The following is a 6,906-nucleotide window of genomic DNA, read 5'->3' as shown; positions in this document are numbered from 1 at the left end:
AAAATGAATCACTGCAATTACATAAAAATGAAAATAGAGTTTCCAATAGAATCAATGGAAAACTCCTAGAAGCAACAGGATTTTCAATACAGTAGCAAGATGTAAGATGACATATAAAAATCAATATCTCAGTATACTTAAGCAATAAGCAGTTACAGGGAAAAATAGAAGACCTGACCTTGTATACAGTAATGACAAAAAAAAATACAGTAGGAATAAATTTAACAAGAAATGGGCAAACCCTCTATGAGGAAAACTTCAAAGACTTCCTAAAAGACACAAAGCTGGAATGTGAATAAAAGAAAAAGTGAAACCATACTCTTCAATAGAATTATGCAAAATCATAAATTAATGCCAATTTTTAAAAGTATTTTCATGGGTATAGATTCCATACTTTATATGGAAAAATAAATAAATGAGAATATCCCAAAAAGAGGAGGGGGAAAAAAAACAGTAATGAAACAGGCCTAGCCCTACCAGATATTGGAATATATTATACAGTTCCTGCAATTAAAACAGTATATTAATACAAGAGTTGACAATCAGATCAATGGAAAAAAATAGAAAATAAAGATGTAGACTCAGGTACAATGCGGAAATTTATGTATTTCTCACTGGGAGAAAAGTGTACTTATTAAAACTAGATATTGTTTGAAAAACTAAATGCTACTTTGAAAATAAATAAAATTGGATATAATATCACCTTAGTGGAATTCCAGAAAAAAATCAAGAAAAAATTTTTTTCAACTTGGATCGTATAATGAAGAACCAATATGAGTATCCAAATTGAAGGAGATTCTGGTAAACCACTGGCCCGAACTTTTCAAAAATGTCAACGCCAAAAAAAATAAACAAAAAAGGCTGGGGAAGTGTTTTAAATTTAAGGGATCTCAAGAGGCTTGATAACTAAATGCGATCTGTGATCCTTGTTAACTCCTGGATTTATGTTTTACAAACAACGATAGAGTAAAAGCAAGGTTTTAGCGGGGGTGGGGGTGGGGGAATCAATTGAGGAAATAATATGAACTATACAGTCGATTATAATAATGTAATAACGTTGAGAGGATTCGGACTCTCTATGTCTTAAGAGTTTATGATCCATTGTCTAAAGACACTGTATCGTAATCCTATAGGACAGTAGTCCTCAGTAGGAGTAATTTTGCTGCTCTCTCCCCTACACACATTTGGCAGTGGTTAGAAACATTTTTGGTTGTCGCAGCTGGGGGAAGGGAGGGCTGTTGCTGGCATCTAGCGTGTAGAGGCCAAGGATGCTACTAAACATTGTACAAAGAGCAAGACAGCTCCTCCGCCCACCCCCCGAACAAAAAAAAAAATCATCTTGCCTAAAATGTCAATAGCGCCGCGGTTGAGAAACCTCGGTGGGCGAGAACCCCTTATTCTTAGGGGATAGCTAGGTATCAGGCTGAGATCAATGAAACCGTCCTTCGAGCAGGTGAAAACACTGGTAACATTTAAGGGCGAGGGGTTATGAGGTTCATAACTAACTCCCAAACTGTTCAACCGAAACCACTGTACGTGTCCTTCCGCCCGGACTTGCCTCCTCCCTCCAGGACCCAGGCGGGTCGCCCCCCACGCTAGCGTGGAGCTGACGGGCGGAGCCTGCGCGGTGAGAGGAGTCTGCCAGTGGCCACTGCGCAGGCGCCAGGCAGCTCGCCGCGCTCCCGCTGCGTTTTTCCAAAAGTTGCAGTCCAGAGGGTGGACCACCATCCAGCGCAGCTGCACACAACAGAGAAGGGAAAAGAAAACTCCCCGGGGGCTCCGCTGGCTTCTCTGAGAGTGACAGAGATGCTTTCCCACTAGAAGCCCGGAAGCCTCCTCCTGTGCAATCGGATGAGGGCTGCAGTGTGCACCACTCATTCTTATAAAGCCCCTGCTAGGAAGAGCCAGTTGTGTTTGGGCCCGCGGTGCCTGGCCATCCCCTTCCAGGCTGGATTCTGCAGAGGTGAGTTTTTATGATCTCTTTAGTGCATTCCCCTTCCCGCATCTGACACGCCGGGGCAGTCAGTACTCCATCTCGTGACACCACTGACTGAAAGTGCCCCGGGCAGGCGCATTCCACACCCAGCACCTCACCAGCAAGCGCTAATCTAGGTGACGTTTAAAATGCCTTGAAATTCTTTAGCCTAGAGTCCCTTAATCAAGGAGTTGACACACTTTTCCTGTGAAGAGCCAGATACAACTATTTTAGGATTGGCACACCAGGAACGGTCTCTGTCGCATAGTTGTCTCCTGTTTCAACAACCTCTTAAAAAAAAAAAAAAATCTTAGCTGCTGGCCTTATAAAAACATGCACATTATAATGATTAGATTGATCACTCACTTTACCCAGCTTCTTTCAGGCCTGCACCCACCCGTCCCAGATCCCACTACAGTTTTGCAGTAAAGACTTGGGTTCCACAAGGGCTGTAACCCACCTGAGTTTCGTGGCTTCACCTTCCCAGATTTGTTTTCCATCTTCTGGGTGCCTCCACCTGCACCTTTGCTCCTCCTCCCTGCCGGATGGCCCCTGGTGAGTTCCTGAGTCAGCAAGGCTATCAAGAAACCGGCAGAGGAGCAGCCAGACCCTTCTCTACTCTAAAATGCCAGTTGATTCCTATCTAGGAGCAAAAGCCAAAGTTTCTACATTGTGAATAAATTAGAATAAAGGTAATACAGGACTATGTCAGGCAATTGTGCTTTTATAGCATTTTTTCTCTTGATAAATGTAATCTATGTCCACTATAGTAATTGGGAAAATACTGAAAAATGTATAGAAGAAAGTAAAAATCCTCCATAACCTAACCGACAAAAAGAGAAAAAACAAACTACTAAATGTTTATGTATTCTTTAGGTCCTTTTCCCAATACAGATCCTTAGGACGAATTACTGAACAACTGGATTTTTAAAAAATATTTCTTAAGTAACTTTTGTTGAAGTCCAAAATATAGAAAAGTGTGCAAACTATAAATGTACAGTTCAGTAAACTTACAAAGATACAAAGACTAAAGCAGATATACCCTTGCAACCACCATCCAAATCAAGAAATCATTCCAAGTCCCCTTACTTGGTCCCCCTGCCCAGTCAGAAGCAACTTCTCCCCCAAATAAAATCATTGCCTTATCCTCAAATACACAGAGTAGTTTTTGTAAGTTCTTGAATTTCAATGAAATGAATTATCCATTACGTTTTCTGTAATATTTGGTTCTTTCCATTTATATTTTAATTGAGATTCATCCATGTCATTATTGCTTATAATAGGTCTTTTTTTTTTTTCTTTCTCTATTTTATGCTGTTTGGCACCATTATATGAATATAATAGATTTTATCCTTTATACTATTATTTTTCAAGTGACAGATTTATCAAGATATAATTCTTCTACAATTCATCTATTTAAAGTATGCAATTCAGTAGTTTTTTGGTACATTCACAGACAGAACATCATCACAATTTTAGAACATTTTCATCACCTCAAAACAATTCCATACTCTTCAGTTCTCACCTTGTAGCCATGTCCCACCATCCTTTCCAGCCCAAAGTAACCACAAATCTACTTTCTGTCTTTAAAGGTTTGCTTACTGTGGACATTTCATAAAAATGGGATCCAAAAATGCTGAGTCTTTTGCAACTGATCCTTTTTACTGATACTGGATGTTCATGTCATTCCTAGGTTTGGGGCTATTACAAATAATGCTATGAGGAACATTATTATACATATCTGTATTATATGTATCTGTAGATAGATTTGTATCACACAGATACATATTTCTATTGGGATATATACCTACGAGTGGAATAGCTCTGACATAGGTTATGCTTATGGTTAGTTATAGTTGATAGTGCCAAATTCTTTTTAAGTTCACTCTCCAACCAGCAGTGTGTAATGAGTTTTCATGACTACACACCCTCACCAACATTTGGTGGTTGTGTGATTTCAGTTTATACTTCTCTGATGACTAATGAAAAAAACATCTTTTCATGTGATAGTAAGTCATTTGAATATCCTCTTTTAGTAAAGGATCTTTTGAGTTCTTTTCTGTTGGGTTTTTGTCTTTTTCTACTTGACTTATTTATTCTAATGTGAGTCCATTTTCATTTATCAGTGCTGTAAAAACACCTTACCCTAATCTGTGGCTTGCATTTCAATTATCTCATTGTTAAATGTTAATAAATATAAATTTTTTTTATTTTTATAAAAGTCTGATTTATCAGTTTTCTTTTATGTTTCATGCTAGCCTGCTTAAGAAATCATTGCCTAGAGGTGCCTGGCTGGCTCAGTTGTTAAGCATTTGCCTTAGGCTTGGGTTATGATCCTGAAGTCCTGGGATCCAGCCCCATAGGGGGCTCCCTGCTCAGCAGGGAGCCTGCTTGTCCCTCTCTAGCTCCCTCATCTTGTGCTTCCTCTCTCCTCTCTCTCTGTCCTGGGATCATGACCTGAGCCGAAGGCAGAGGCTCTAACCCACTGAGCCAATCAGGCACCCCCTCTGTCATAAATAAATAAAATCTTAAAAAAAAAAAAAAAAATCATTGACTACAAGGACATCTAAAAACTCTTATGTTACGTATAGAAACTTACAGCTATGTTACAAGTTACATCTAAAAACATACAGTTTTTCTTTGAACAATTAGATCTAACCATGTAGAATGGATTTTGAAGCACGGTATGAAGTAAGGGTTAATTTTATTTAGTTAGTTAGTTATTTAGTTAGTTATAATATAGTTATCCTACTGACCAAGGTCCAAAAGACCATCCTTTTCCCACTGCTCTGCAGCACTGTCTTTGTCACAAGTCAATAGAAAGGCAAATCAGTGAAAATGTTGGAATTAGTAGACAAGGACCTTAGAATAACCATGACAGATGCATCAGAGAATCTTTTTTTTTAATGTATCAAAGAATCCTATTAAAGAGAAGATAAAATAGATGAACAGATAGGAAATTTCAAAAAGATATTTATTTTTAAAAAACAGAAATCCTAGAACTAAAAAATATAATATCTGAAATTATTTGATAGGTTTATCAGTGTGTGTTGGACACAACAATGAAAGTATCATTAAATTTGAAGACAGGTCACTAGAAATGATCCAAATTTAAATCTACTGAGAAAAAAGTTTTTAAATAAACAAGCATCAGTGACTGATGGAGTAGTAGCAAGTGATCTAACATACATGAAATTGAACTCCTAAAAGCAAGGAAAAGAGAATATGAGGCAGAAAAATATTTGAAAAAATATTAGCAAAACATTTGAGTTTGTTCAAATGAATTTATCCTAGGATATTTACTCGTTTTTAGTGGAGAATTAATCCCAATATCCTAGCTTGCTATGAATGGAATTTAGAAGTTAACATAAATCTACACGAATAAGCAGGACATTTTAAACTCACAAAATATGGAAAAATACCTTATTGATTGGAACTGTCCTGAGCATTACTGTATTTTTATAAATGTTGCCTACTTCCTAAAGTAACATCATAAAATCATAGTAACATCAAAATGTCCTCAGTTTTTCAAAATATTACTTGGTGTATATGTAGCCCTGTATACACTGAGGACCCCTCTCTCTGGTGGCCTGCCACTTTCTCCTTTGTCCACCTCTTTTGAACCTTATCTTCTAATCCTCCCATCTGTCTAACCACACTGACCCCATTCCATCTCAAGGCTTTCCTCAAATGCTCCTCCCGCAGATACCATATGACTGATTCTTTTCTCCTCCTCCGGTCTTTGTTCAAATGTTATTTCCTCAACAAGACCTGTAGGTTGAACAAGACAAAATAAAAACCTTTCACATTCTTTCCTTCTACTTTGAGATGCTTTTATTTGAAATGGTGTGTATCTTAATTACTTAATTTGCTATTGTCCGGGTGCCTGGGTGGCTCAGTCACTTAAGCATCTGCCTTTGGCTCGGGTCTTGATCCCAGAGTCCTGGGATGGAGTCCCACATTGGGATCCTTGCTCAGCAGGGAGACTGCTTCTCTGTCTCCCTCTGCCTACCATTCCCCCCAGCTTGTGCTCTCTTTCTCTCTGTTAAATAAATAGAGGTTTTGGTTTTTTTGTTTTTGTTTTTGTTTTTTTGGTTTGTCTGTTTGTTTTAATTTGCTTTTGTCTCACTTACCCCACCACTAGACTATAACTTCCTGTGAGGAGGCAGGCAAGTTTACCAATTTTGTTTTCTGTGGTGTCTTCAGTATCTTAAATGAGTAAAACATTATCATTGTTAACATTTTTCTCAGGACTGACATGTAGGCAACCTTAATTTATTCCTGCTAAGTCCCTATATCTTTCAGGCTATTCCTTCAGTTTTCATGAATAAGTAGGCCTGGTATTACTCCAGTAATTTACATTTTTAAGGTATGTTTGAGTTTCTTAGCCAAAAGAATTACAGCAGTCACAGTTCCAGCTTTTTAACCAAGAGAATGAGAAATACCATATGACTGTTTCCAAAGCAACAAAAAGCTTTACCTGATTAAGTAGACTGAGGTTTCCTCCTTATTAGATTGAAGTATCCAACCAAATTGTCAAGGGCCCCCTCACAGAGAAAAACTGCTTAGAGCTATTGTCACCAAAAAAAATTTGTCTATTCAATTATAAGCTAATTTGAACCCAACTTTTTTTCTTTAGGCATTCAGGCTTCAGGATGGATGATGAACTTTCAAATAGGAAAGAGATGGAAAATCATCAAAATTACCATAAACTGCTGCCAACTGAATGCGTGTTTCTCTGTAGCATATGCAGAGTCGAGGACAGTTATATTCCCACATTATACAGTCTGCTAACCTATTGTCTTAATCCAGGTGACTCTTGAAAGTAGAGCCTGAGACAAAGGTAGATGCATACTCTATTTGTGAATGTGACTCCAGGGAGCAGGAATGAAAGAAAAAGGAGTGAACACGGGTAAAATGGAAAGAAAATC

This window comes from Mustela erminea, chromosome 1 (genome assembly GCF_009829155.1).
Source record: "Mustela erminea isolate mMusErm1 chromosome 1, mMusErm1.Pri, whole genome shotgun sequence".
NCBI classification, from domain to species: Eukaryota; Metazoa; Chordata; class Mammalia; order Carnivora; family Mustelidae; genus Mustela; species Mustela erminea.
Note: the sequence above shows the minus strand (reverse complement) of the source record.